This window comes from Sphaerodactylus townsendi, linkage group LG01 (genome assembly GCF_021028975.2).
Source record: "Sphaerodactylus townsendi isolate TG3544 linkage group LG01, MPM_Stown_v2.3, whole genome shotgun sequence".
In the NCBI taxonomy this organism is placed as follows: Eukaryota; Metazoa; Chordata; class Lepidosauria; order Squamata; family Sphaerodactylidae; genus Sphaerodactylus; species Sphaerodactylus townsendi.
In genome coordinates this window covers 10566884-10581132 of record NC_059425.1, presented here as the reverse complement: position 1 = coordinate 10581132, position 14249 = coordinate 10566884, and the positions used below count along the sequence as shown (strand labels likewise).

Here is a 14249-nt window from a genome sequence, read left to right as displayed (position 1 = left end):
CAGTGGCATAGGAGGTTCAGAGCTCGTGTATCTAATCTGGAGGAACCGGGTTTGATTCCTTGCTCTGCCGCCTGAGCTGTGGAGGCTTATCTGGGGAATTCAGATTAGCCTGTGCACTCCCACACACGCCAGCTGGGTGACCTTGGGCTAGTCACAGCTCTTCGGAGCTCTCTCAGCCCCACCCACCTCACAGGGGGTTTGTTGTGAGGGGGGAAGGGCAAGGAGATTGTCAGCCCCTTTGAGTCTCCTGCAGGAGAGAAAGGGGGGGGGGGATATAAATCCAAACTCAGGAGTTTGGTCAGGAGTTTGCCCAGGGAAAAGGAAGGTGGGGTGAGGAGGCTCTGCCACAGAAACACATCCACCTCACAGGACTGTTGTGAAAATAAAATGGACTCAAGCTGGGCTCCTGGGAGGACCGGGGAAGATAGAAGAAGAAGAAGAGGAGGAGGAGGAGGAGTTTGGATTTATATACCCCCCTTTCTCTCCTGCAGGAGACTCAAAGGGGCTTACAATCTCCTTGCCCTTCCCCCCTCACAACAAACACCCTGTGAGGTAGGTGGGGCTGAGAGAGCTCCGAGAAGCTGTGACTAGCCCAAGGTCACCCAGCTGGCGTGTGCGGGAGTGCCCAGGCTAATCTGAATTCCCCAGATAAGCCTCCACAGCTCAGGTGGCAGAGCGGGGAATCAAACCCGGTTCCTCCAGATTAGATACACGAGCTCTTAACCTCCTACGCCACTGCTGCTCCTCTAACTCACCACCGCTCTGATAACAGTGCAATGCCTCCATAATGTTGGTTTGAGGATGCACCTATGCGCGTATCTTCCAGACAGATGCCATCTTGGTCCAAAAGGCGGGCGGGGGGGGGGGGCTTTTTTGTGATTGCCCCCAGAGTTTGGAATAGTCTTCCCTCGGAGTTTCGCCATTTGAGATAGCCACTAACTTGGATAGCTTTAAAAGGGGCCTGGACAGATTTATGGAGAAGTCGATCTATTCTATGGCTACCAATCTTGATCCTCTTGATCTGAGGTTGCAAATGCCTTAGCAAACCAGGTGCTCAGGAGCAACAGCAGAAGGCCATTGCTTTCACACCCTGCATGTGAGCTCCCAAAGGCACCTGGTGGGCCACTGTGAGTGGCAGAGAGCTGGACTAGATGGACTCTGGTCTGATCCAGCAGGCTCTTTCTTATGTTCTTATGTTCTTAAGGGTAAGACCAGGAATATCTGAAATGTAAATAAAATGAGACCAACCCAGGTGAAACAATTTCGCAAATGTTCAGTTTGTTCCTGGGCGCTGTTTGTGGGATGGGTATACATAAATATCCTACCTTGGTATGGTACAAATGGAACAGGATCTTGGCGGAGTTTCTTCATTTTCACTGCCGGTCTTTTAATCTCAGTTCTGTAAGGTGTGTTTGAAGGGGAGGGGGGTAGCCCCTGTTTTTCCAAATTCCTGTCCTTCCCCCGGTTTAAAGAGCCAAAGATCGAATACAGCCTCCCTCTGTTCCTTGAAATGGCTCGTGTTTTCCTTCCTCCGGGAGTGCTGGGCACAGTTGGGCCTTTATGCGCCGAGGTGCTTCAGAACGCATTAATGTCACGTCCAAAATACACAGCTCCTGGCTCGGGGCGAGTTTCGGGACCAGGGGAAGCCAGACTTATTTGCTAAGGAGCAAATAAAAGTTTGCCACGCTCGTTTCTCAGTCTTTATACTCGTCGGAGACGGGCTGGAAACCTGAAAGACGTTCATTGTGAGGACAAAATATCTCAGTTGGGCTTATAAAAGACCAGAGGTACGGGGGTCCACGTCTACCTGGGAATCTCTTTCTCACCTTACTGTTCTTCTGACTCAAACGAACCGATTGAAACCCACCCCTTTTTACAGGCAATCCTCACAGCTGAGTATTTCGGGGCGGCTTTGGCAGTTTTCTGACCCCCGTTTACAGGGGGAAAACGAGACAATTTTTTGAGACGGTGAATTGACATGACCTGTTAAGAAGGAGAATTCTTGATTCGATTGTGGATTATGGATTCAAGGTGAAGAAAAATAGTTTCCACCTAAACCTTAGGAAGAACTTTGACTGTCAGGGCTGTTCGACAGTGGAATGCACTTCCTTGGAGTGTGGTGGAGTCTCTTTCTTTGGAGGTTTTTAAACAGAGGCTGGATGAACATATTTCAGGAGTGTTTTAATTGTGTGTTCCTGCATGGCAGGGGGTTGGACTGGATGGCCCCTGGAGGTCTCTTCCAACTCTATGATTCTATGATTTTTGTCTATGAGAACAATCACTTTTCCCTCAGATCAGATCACACTTCAATTAAAAAATGTTCTAATACAAGGTTCCTCATCATAGTGCCCATCTGCAAACACTTTTTCTGGGGCCCACCAAGTGTTTTTAGAAGCTAAGTGGGGTCTTTGGCCACCTATCTATCTATCTATCTATCTATCTATCTATCTATCTATCTATCTATCTATCTATCTATCTATCTATCTATCTATCTATCTATCTATCTATCTATCTATCTATCTATCTATCTATCTATCTATCTATCTATCTATCTATCTATCTATCTATCTATCTATCTATCTATCTATCTATTTATTTATTTTATTTATTTATTTATATTTCAAACTTATAGGCCGCCTCTTCCCCGAGGGGCTCGAGGCGGCTTCCAACATGGCTGTTCTCCGACAGCAACTCCAACAACATAACTTAACACATTTAAAATCCAGCAGCAATCATATACAATTTAAACAGTAAAACAGTAGACCAATAAAACGGTAAAACGGGCGCCCAATCCTAAGGCTAAAAGGGAGAAGTGAGTAATAGAAAAAAGAAAAAGGGAGGGAGAAGGCGGGCCCAGATGGAATCTATCTATCTATCTATCTATCTATCTATCTATCTATCTATCTATCTATCTATCTATCTATCTATCTATCTATCTATCTATCTATCTATCTATCTATCTATCTATCTATCTATCTATCTATCTATCTATCTATCTACCTATCTATCTATCTACCTATCTATCTACCTGCCTACCTACCTGCCTGCCTGCCTGCCTGCCTGCCTGCCTACCTACCTACCTACCTACCTACCTACCTACCTGCCTACCTGCCTACCTACCTGCCTACCTACCTACCTACCTACCTACCTACCTACCTATCTATCATTTATTGATTTGATTTGATTTGATTTCTAAACCGCCCTCCCCCTAGGGGCTCAGAGCAGTGAACAACAATGATAAAACAACTTAAAAACATACCATCTCTAGCTACTAGAGATCTGACCGTGCCGATTTTTTAAAAGTTGCTTTCGGCAACAGCTGCCACCATGTCACAAGAATCTTCACTATATGACTGTTGAACAGAGGTTGTGCCGGAAATGTTGAAATGGCCGCCATTTTGTTGTCACGCCCACCATCTGGTGCCAGATTCCCAAAGGTGCCTGCAGGTTCAATAAGGTTGGAGAACCCAGCTCCAAGGACTCACGTTGGCCAGGTCCACATTTACAAACTGGGAATCACGGCGTGGATGCTCATTCAATTTACTTCAGCGGCAAAGAGGAAAGCACTCTGCGCATGCACCTGAGCTGCACTCTCTATTGTTTCGCCCTATTAGCAAGAATAGTGCTTTGGTTGTTTGGGACATGATACTCAAAGAAATACAAAAGACATTGAAAATAACAATGGAGAAAAAACCTGAAGTTTTTTCATTGGGACAAATGGGATATGACATCCCAAATCAATATAGACTGGGGTTTCCGGGTTGTATGGCCGTGTTGATGGAAACATACAACATGGCCATACAACCCAGGAACCCCACAACACCCCAGTGAGTCCGACCATGAAAGCCTTCGACAGTACATCAATTCAGACTGCTTTTCATGTATTTGTCTACTGCAAGGACATTGTATCTTGATCCTCTTTGATCTTGATCCTCTTTGATCTCAGATTGCAAATGCCTTAGCAGACCAGGTGCTCGGGAGCAGCAGCAGCAGCAGAAGGCCATTGCTTTCACCTCCTGCACGTGAGCTCCCAAAGGCACCTGGTGGGCCACTGCGAGTAGCAGAGAGCTGGACTAGATGGACTCTGGTCTGATCCAGCTGGCTTGTTCTTATGTTCTTATGTATGCACAGAAATTGAGAGACAAAAACATCCCAGCAAAGGAAGATTGAATACAGAAGGTCACAGAATATTCAAAAACAGTAAAATTAACAACTTCATTAAGGGACAGTAATACAGAGAAGTTTGCAGAAAACCGGAAACCTTTTATGGACTGTCTATTGAAAAAAATACGGTAGAAGAGAAATGACTGCAGGATTTGAAGATTTAAAAGAAAACAGCAGATTGAAATAGACTATAAGAAACGATAAAGTGCGTAACTGATAAAATGTTCCATTGTCAATAGATGCAGGAACCTAGAACGAATTAGAATTCGACAATAAGATCATTATTTAGTGTTATGGTGTGTAGTTTAGTTTGGTTATAGGTTGAGTCTAGTTATTGTCGGAGTTATGTTTTTAATTCTTTTGTGTGTGTTTAATTTTCTGTATTTCATACTTTTGTTTTGTATGGACGTGGTGGTGGTGTGAAAATGTATATGTTCCTTTTGTATGCTGAGGAAATTTAAAAAGTACATAAAATAGTGTGTTGGGGAAAATTGGGAACGGGGCCCCCCCCCCCCCCCCATTCAGAGTCCCCAGAATGGCAACTTCGCTGGGGGGATTCCTGAAGATTTGGGGATACCGAGAGGGCAAAATTTGGGGGCTCAGTGGAGACATCATGCCATAGAGCATAGGTGTCAAACTCGCGGCCCTCCAGGTGTTATGGACTACAGTTCCCATCATCCCCTGCCAGCATCATGCTGGCAGGGGATGGTGGGAACTGTAGTCCACAACATCTGGAGGGCCGCGAGTTTGACACCTGTGCCATAGAGCAGGAGTGTCCAACTCTGGTGCCCCAGATGTTCATGGACTACGATTCCCATCAGTCCCTGCCAGCATGGCCAGATTTAGGGGAATTGCAGGGGCTGATGGGAATCGCAGTCCAAAAACATCCGGGGCACCAGAGTTGGACACCCCTGCCCTAGAGCTCGCCTTCTGAAACGGCTGCTTTCTCACAAGTGCCACATTGTGAGAGACACAAGTGAACCTGATTTGGGCTCTTGGGTCCCGTGTGGGGTAGCGAGAATGTCCAGTGCCAGCAAATGCATCGCCTGGGGCAGGAATAAATCCTGTCAGGGCTCATTTGGGGCCTAGTCAGACTCACTTTCCTCGACCGGCGGAGCGTGAGACTGGCAGAGTCAAAAATCCATAAACAGAGACTCGCGATTGAACCTCGGCGCAAAAGATTAATTAAGGGCTACGGGGAATGCCGGGCTGGGGCGGGGAGGCCTTGCTTGCAGCCCGTGGGAGAGATTGCCGGTGGCTTTTTCAGCCCGGCAGACATAACAAGGATTGCTGAAGTCTGGCTGGCCGAACTTGGCCGCCTCTCCGCGACCTCTCTCGATTGTGGGCTTTAGCTGGGATTAGTGGTCTTATTTCCCCCTCCGCTGGCCCAGGAAGGGACAGAGCGAACGTCCCACCCTGGAGGACATCCTACAAATTGGTAGCAAACAGAGAAAGATCTCTGGCATTCTATAGGGCCCCTTCCGCACAGGCAGAATAATTAGGCTGACCAGCCGTCCCGCTTTTGGCGGGACCGCCACGCCTTTAAACAATTTGTCCCGGATCCTGCGGGGTTCTGCAAATTGTCCCGATTTTGGGGAGGCTGCTGCACTGCCTTCTGGGGCGCAAGGCAGTGTGGCAGCCTCCCGTGCGCCCGGCCGCAGGAGCGCATGGCCTTCTGGGGCTTGCCGTTTGCCGCTCTGTGACAGGGCGGCAAACGGCAAGCCAGAAACGCGCTCCTGGCTCTTAGCCAGCATCTTGGCTGACGCTTCCCCCGTCCCGGATCACAAAGGTGACCATCTGGTCACCTTAAGAATAATGCACTTTCAATCCACTTTCAATGCACTTTGCAGCTGGATTTTACTGTGCGGAATAGCAAAATCCACTTGCAAACAATTGTGAAAGTGGATCGGAAGTGCGTTATTCTGCATGTGCGGAAGGGGTCAGCTTGGATGCCCAGATTTGCAGCTGCCAGATTCATCCCCCCCCCCCAAATATTCCAGTTGAAAGGAATTGTAAATGGAGGGAATTCAAATTAAACTGAAGGAACCGAAGAAATTAAAATAATTCTAGATGTTCTATTCTGTGGCTCCGTCATCAACTGAAAGGGAGACGGCAAGCAAGAAATTGGAAGGATCGTAGAATAATAGAATCGGAAGAGACTCCAAAGGGCCATCAAGTCCAACCCCCTGCAATGCAGGAACACACTAATCAAAGCACTCCTGACATATATTTATCCAGCTTCTGTTTAAAAACCTCCAAAGATGGAGACTCCACCACACTCCGAGGCTGTGAATTCCACTGTCAAACAGCCCTGACGGTCAGGAAGTTTCTCCTGATGTTCAGGTGGAATCTCTTTTCCTTCACCTTGAATCCATTACTCTGTGTCATGGGCTCATTCCGCACATGCAGAATAATGCATTTTCAAACTGCTTTCAGTGCTCTTTGAATCTGTGTGAAAGAGCAAAATCCACTTTCAAACAGTTGTGAAAGTGGTTTGAAAATGCATTATTTTGCATGTGCGGAAGGGGCCCTAGTCTCTGGAGCAGCAGAAAACAAGCTTGCTCCCTCACCAACACGACATCCCTTCAAATATCTAAACAGGGCTGTCAGGTCACCCCTTAACCTTCCCTTCTCCAGACTAAACATGCCCAGCTCTCTAAGCCTCTCTTCGTAGGGCATGGACTCCAGACCTCTGACCATTTTGGTTGCCCTCCTTTTGATTGAGACTGGAAAGAAGGGCGGCTATGAAGGAGCTAGAAAACAAATTCTGGAGTGTTGAGGGCATGTTGTTAGCAACTAAGATCAAGTGAACTCGTGCCATTGTATTTCCCAATACTACATGTGGCTGTGAAAGTTGGACAATGAAGAAAGCTGACAGGGAAAAACGTTGACTCATTTTAAAATGTGACGTCGGAGGACAGTTTCACTGATGCAGTGAACTGCCAAAAAGACACTTCGCCGGATTCCCGATCAAATCGAGCCTGAACTCTCCCCAGAAACTAAAAGGACCAAACTGAGGCTGACAAGAGTCACTGGGAAAGACAATCATGTTAGGAAACATTGAAGGTGGCAGGAAAAGTGGGAGACCCGACAGGAGATGGATGGACTCCTCAAGGAAGTCGCGGCCCTCAGTTTGCAAGACTTGAATACAGCCGTTAATAACATAAGAACATGAGGAAGAGCCAGCTGGATCAGACCAGAGTCCATCTAGTCCACCTCTCTGCTACTCGCAGTGGCCCACCAGGCGCCTTTGGGAGCTCACATGCAGGAGGTGAAAGCAATGGCCTGCTGCTGCTGCTGCTCCTGAGCACCTGGTCTGCTAAGCCATTTGCAATCTGAGATCAAGGAGGATCAAGATTGGTCGCCATAGATCAACTTCTCCTCCATAAATCAGTCCAAGCCCCTTTTAAAGCTATCCAGGTGAGTGGCCATCACCACCTCCTGTGGCAGCATATTCCAAACACCAATCACACGCTGCGTGAAGAAGTGTTTCCTTTTATTAGTCCTAATTCTTCCCCCCAGCATTTTCAATGGATGCCCCCTTACTCCCAGTTAAAAGATCACACTTTAGTTCTTTGCATGAAAATCAGTGGGGTTTAACAGCGCTTAACAGGGTTACCTACACTGCTTCCCCAAAGCTAGGTCTTAGGTTTAATGCTAATAATCGAGCCCAGCGGCCCAGGCCAGCCTAGATTTGTGGAGGGGTGTGTGTGACTCTGTGCGTGCCCACAGAGAGGGCTCTGAGTGCCACCTCTGTTACCCATGCCATAGGTTCGCCACCACTGCTATAGAGCTTATATCAGGGATGACTTCACTCCACTGATTTCCCTCATTCTACCCTGTTTTTGAGATACCCACAGTATCTAAATTGCCACTTAGAACCAAGCACTCTGCTTCCCGTCTTGGTTCAGAGGTGACTAGCAAATGAAGATCTTGTGGGACGCGACTGGCGGCCCCTTCCACACATGCAAAATAATCCACTTCCAATCCACTTTCAATGCACTTTGCAGCTGGATTTCACTGTGTGGTATAGCAAAGTCCACTTGCAAACAATTGTGAAAGTGGATTGAAGGTGCGTTATTCTGCATGTGCGGAAGGGGTCCGGGTGCTGTTCCTCTCCCTCTTTCTGCAGGTAACTACAATATTTCCGAGTTAAGGGTTGGGCACGTCTGGAGGCTAGAGACCTGGCAGGAAGCCAATTCCTAGGACGAGGGAATCTCAGCAAATCCAAAGCCGGTGGGGGCATTTGGCTTCTTTATATATTGCATTTTTCTTTGGTTTCTGCGAGGTGTTCTGGATCCCGTTGAGGAGAAAAAATAACAATTAAATACAGCGTTGTGGGTTTTCCGGGTTGGGTGGCCATGTTCTGGTAGCATTTTCTCCTGACATTTCGCCTGCATCTTCGGATGCCAGCCACAGAGGCAGGCGAAACGTCAGGAGAAAATGCTGCTGGAAAACCCACAACACTCCAGTGATTCCGGCCGGGAAAGCCTTCAACGATACAATAATTAAATGCTGTCGAAATGCAACTGTAGGGTTTTCAAGTCAAGAGACTGCTCAGAGGTGATTTGTCACTAGCTACCTCTAGGTAGCGACTCCGGAGTCCCTTTGTGATCTCCTACCCAAAACCTAACCCCGGACAACCCTACCTACATAGCTCCCAGATTCGGCAAGCTCGGACTAGTCCGGACTATTCAGGCTGCCTCAAGGAGGAAAGCAGGATGTACGTATTCTAATTAAATACCCAAGTACAAATTTGGTGCCCCTGTAATTGACTCCGTTGAAATACCCTGAGGCCAGTGTTTCGGGGTGGGTGGGTGGAGATTGGGTTAAGCAACATTTTAAAAACCCATCGTTAACACCAAGTTGTAACGTCATGTTATACCTAAACAAGGCACTGTAGTAAAACTTACTACCTGGTTGAACCACACCCTCCAAGATGAACAAGGAAGCGCAGAATAACTGCCCTCTGGCCATGAGCAGATTGCATTTTTGAGAAACTGTGAGAGGTCTTTGACACCAGTCTCTGGGAAAATGGAGACTTCGCAGATTTAAAAACTGGTTTATCAGACATTCCTTCTTCCCAGAGTGTGCGCGGGGGCCTCAAAAAGAGTATGCGCCAGACCGTTGCCAAACTACAATTCCCATGATCCTTTGTGGAGGAACGGCTGAGAGGTGGCATATACCATTTTGGAAATAATTAAACGTAAAATAACGAGACGTTTTCAGTGCAGGCTTAGCTATTTGCATCTGGCCAGTGCTTGAATGAGAAATATTTTCCTGGTTATGGATGGGGGTTTCACGTTCCCTCTCAGCCATGATGGATGCTCACACTCTCAGGTTAGCCTACCTTACAGGGTTGTTGTGTGGAGAACAATGTTGTAAACTGCTCTGAGGTTTCATGGGGCAGGAAAAGAAGAGTGAAAATGAATGAATTTAAAGGAAAAAAAGGGAAAGATATAAATGCTGCAAGAGTAATTAGATAAAATGGAAAGATGGGCTAGACAGAGATTTAAAATAAATCGGCTAATGCCCCTGTTTTGATCAATGGGATGGCCTCCTTCGAAATACTGTGTACAATTTTGGTCTTCTATATCTCAAACAAGACATTGCAAAGTTGGAAAAAGTGTAGAAGAGGCAGGGTGGTTAAGGGTTAGAGCACCTTTATTTATTTATTTATTTTGTATATTAATTTTAATTAAAATATTTTCAAAATTTATATACAACTTATATAACTATACAAGTCATATTTCAAACATTTATATCATTATAATATGTCTTATCTCAGTATATATCAGATTCTCATGTAGTAATATTAAATAATACTTTACAATTTTCTTTTCTACTCTCCTTATTAATATTGTATTTCCACATTCTTATTTCCTTATCAACTATTTTGTTATATAGCATAACAATATTATCCTGGTATTCTATAAGTAAGATACATACACCCCTTTCCTCTTCAATGTATTTCACCTTTATTTACGATGGGGAACAGATGGAGCGTCCTAGACTAAAGAGGGGACAAGATATTGTATTTTTAGATTATTTACTGGGTTCGGCTTTTGCACTAACACAACTGTAGTCTGTAAGGGGTTAGTTCATAAGAACATAAGGACGAGCCTGCTGGATCAGACCAGAGTCCATCCAGTCCAGCACTCTGCAACTCACTCTGCAACCAGGTGCCTTGGGGAGCTTACATGCAGGAAGTGAAAGCAATGGCCTTCTGCTGCTGCTGCTGCTCCCGAGCACCTGGTCTGCTCAGGCATTTGCAACCTCAGATCAAGGAGGATCAAGATCGGTAGCCATAGATCGACTTCTCCTCCATAAATCTGTCCAAGCCCCTTTTAAAGCTATCCAGGTTAGTGGCCATCACCACCTCCTGTGGCAGCATATTCCAAACACCAAACACACATTGCGTGAAGAAGTGTTTCCTTTTATTAGTCCTAATTCTTCCCCCCAGCATTTTCAATGGATGCCCCCTGGTTCTAGTCTTGTGAGAAAGAGAGAAAAATGTCTCTCTGTCAACATTTTCTACCCCATGCATAATTTTACAGACTTCAATCCTATCCCCCCTCAGCCGTCTCCTCTCCAAACTAAAGAGTCCCAAACGCTGCAGCCTCTCCTCACAAGGAAGGTGCTCCAGTTCCTAGGTCATTATAGGGGAAAGTCGCCATCTGTGCTCCTTATTACCTAGTTATTTTGATTATGTACGTTGTTGTGACTATTGTTGCTTCATAGTTTATGATATTATAGCTACCGGTTGCTGTTGTTTATCACACTAGGTTTATTATGTTGTTCTTTATGCTAGGTTTATTATGTTGTTTATTATGCCTGCTGTTTATCACACTAGTAGGTTTATAGTTGTTCTTAATGTTATGTTCTATGATTCTATGCATATTGTTATTGATTGATTGATTGATTGATTGTTCAGTTTTGTATACCGCCCTATCCCCGAAGGGCTCTGGGCGGTGTACAACAAAATTAAATCATAATACAACTAAACACAATCAAAACGAAACAATTAAACTTCAATACAAATAAATTACTAAATCCCTTTTAAAAACAGTGGTTAATACAGATTTAAAGTCAAATTCAAAATTCAAAGGTGCCCAGCAAAACCCATTTTTAAAATTTATGTTACATATATGATGTTATGTTTTGATGTTGCGATGTTATGTCTAGGGTGTTATGCCGACGATGTTAGGATGCTATGTTTTCTGACCCCTGTTTATTGATATTATGTTTTCGATGTTTGTAGTAGGATGTTTTGATGGCTGGTATTGATAGTAACCTGAGCCTTTCAGGGGAGGGCGGTATATCAATTAAACAAACATACATACATCTTTTCTCTGCGATGCGCCTCTGAAGATGCTGGTCACAGATGCAGGCGAAACGTTAGGAACAAGATCGACCAGACCACGGCCACGCAGCCCGGAAAACCCACCACAACCAAACTTAGGCTGATTCTGCATGGGCCCAAAACAGTGGTGTGAAAACAGTGTGAAAACAGCATAAACCCTTTTACACCGTTTTAAACTCTTTTACACCATTTTCACACCGTTTTCACACTGCTGTTTTTGGCCCATGCAGAATCAGCCATACATACATACATTCATGGGAGAGGGCTATAAAATTATGCAGAGGTTGGAGAGAGGGGAAATAGGCTCCTTCCGCACATGCAGAATAATGCGCTTTCAAACTGCTTTCAGTGCTCTTTGAAGCTGTGCGGAATGGCAACATCCACTTGCAAACAGTTGTGAAAGTGGTTTGAAAACACATTATTTGGGGTGTGCAGAAGGGGCCATAGATTCAGGAGGGGTGAAAGGAAATACTCCTTCACACAGCGAGTGGTGAGAATGTGGGGTTCGCGGCCAGAGGATGTAGCCACGGCCACGGCCAGAGAAAGGGCAACTGGTCAGTTTCACCGAGAAGAGGTCTGTTAGTGGCCACCAACTATGGTGGGACCTCCATCTTCAGGGGAAGTCAGCCTTGGGATCCCAGTGCCGGAGGGTCTCCATGCCTTGCCGGAGAACTGGTTGTGTGTGATGGGACGGTGGACTGGGTGGGCCACGGCTCTGATCCAGTGGGGTTCTGCTACCAGCAGCGGCCCCACCAGTCCCACTTCCTTTAGAGTCTGCGGAACTCCCTGCCTCGGCATGTGCTGATGTAACCCCTGTGTCAGAATGGGATGACCCAGAAAGGGGTGGAGTCTGAAAAGAAGCAGAATGCTGCAGAACTCATGAGGTTGGAGGAAGCGAGGCTACCAGGCTGGGACCTTGATTGATTTTATTAAGCCCTTAACACCTTGTTTAAGGGTAGACTGCACAATGTTGTGGGGGGAACTAAGGTGGGAATGGAGTTTATTTTTTTTTTTTCTATATTTTAAATGTTAAAAATTTATTGTTTCAGGGTTTTGCGGCCATATGTAAATGGTGAGAGTTTTCCTGGGAACCTTCATCATCTTGAATCCCGTTCGACTGGCAAAGCCTTTGAAGTCTTCACAACCAACCACCAGCAAAGAAGAATTGGACTTGGCAATATCAGTAGACTGTAAATATAAGGACTTGAAATGCAAACCTGAACAGGACCTTGAATTGTAAATGTTGAATGTTGATGTTTAATGTTATTTGTAAAGAGAAGTAAACTGTTTTGTTTAAATTTGGTTCTTTGCAACTCCTTCCAAGTACTGCCCCACAGAACCCACAAGCTGAGGTTACACTGAGACAGGCTCCGACAGGGTAGAGTCTCTCCGAACGCACCCCGACTTCCAAGGGGCTCCTTGGGCAGAGGAGAGGAGGGCAGCGACGGGCGTCCCTCTCTGCTTGGGGTGAACTTCGGGGACTCCTTCGGAGACGCAGCAGGAACACCCCCAGGAGAAGCGGGCGGCCACGGCCAGGAGAGCGAGGCCGACGGGACTCCTAGCCACGGGGCGCGGGACCTGCCGGAGCCCCGCAGCCCCGGCGGGAAGGGAGAGAGGCTGGGGCGCGCCCCCGGCAGCACCGCCCCCGCACGGGCACGCGCGGGCTCCGCCCCCCCCCCGCCCCCCCGCCCCGGGGAGCCCCGCGCCGCTCCCGCCTCCCCTCCCCTCCCCGGCCGGTGCCTGCCCGGCTCCTGCTGCGGCGGCTGCTGCGCCTCCTCCCCGGCCGGACCCTCGACGTCGCCCGCAGCCGCGTGGCCCCCTCGCCCCCTCGCCCGCCCTGCCAGCAGCCCCTCTGGGTAAGCCCCGCCGGGGGGAGGCGGGAGGGGGCTCGGGGCTCGGGGGGGGGGGGGAGGACGGGGAGGGAGGGAGGGAGACCCCCGGCAGCGCTCCCTTGGCCGCCACTGGCAACTCACTCTTTCTTTCTTTCTTTCTTTCTTTCTTTCTTTCTTTCTTTCTTTCTTTCTTTCTTTCTAAGTTCCTTCCTTCTCAAAGTTTCTTTCTTTCTTTCTTTCTTTCTTTCTTTCTTTCTTTCTTTCTCAAAGTTCCTTCCTTCCTTCCCTTCCTTCCTTCTCAAAGTTTCTTTCTTTCTTTCTTTCTTTCTTTCTTTCTTTCTTTCTTTCTTTCTTTCTTTCTTTCTTTCTTTCTCAAAGTTCCTTCCTTCCTTCCCTTCCTTCCTTCCCAAAGTTTCTTTCTTTCTTTCTTTCTTTCTTTCTTTCTTTCTTTCTTTCTTTCTTTCTTTCTTTCTTTCTTTCTTTCTTTCTTTCTTAAGTTCCTTCCTTCTCAAAGTTTCTTTCTTTCTTTCTTTCTTTCTTTCTTTCTTTCTTTCTTTCTTTCTTTCTTTCTCAAAGTTCCTTCCTTCCTTCCCTTCCTTCCTTCTCAAAGTTTCTTTCTTTCTTTCTTTCTTTCTTTCTTTCTTTCTTTCTTTCTTTCTCAAAGTTCCTTCCTTCCTTCCTTCCCTTCCTTCCTTCCCAAAGTTTCTTTCTTTCTTTCTTTCTTTCTTTCTTTCTTTCTTTCTTTCTTTCTTTCTTTCTTTCTTTCTTTCTTTCTTTCTTTCTTTCTTTCTCAAAGTTCCTTCCTTCCCTTCCTTCCTTCTCAAAGTTTCTTTCTTTCTTTCTTTCTTTCTTTCTTTCTTTCTTTCTTTCTTTCTTTCTTTCTTTCTTTC

The 14249-nt window shown here is 46.4% G+C and overlaps 1 protein-coding gene across 2 annotated transcripts in view; it reads left to right on the top strand.

Annotated features, from left to right (window-relative positions):
- Positions 1-14249, top strand: part of LOC125429868 (ADAMTS-like protein 4) — a 97139-nt gene that overhangs the window by 18007 nt on the left and 64883 nt on the right. The window contains exon 1 of one of the 2 annotated variants that reach the window (XM_048491533.1): positions 13257-13383. The exons of the other annotated variant lie outside the window; for it this stretch is intronic. The gene's annotated coding sequence lies outside the window, so the exon portion shown is untranslated. Of the gene's footprint in view, positions 1-13256; positions 13384-14249 lie in introns of those variants that run through there. 2 annotated transcript variants of the gene reach the window in all.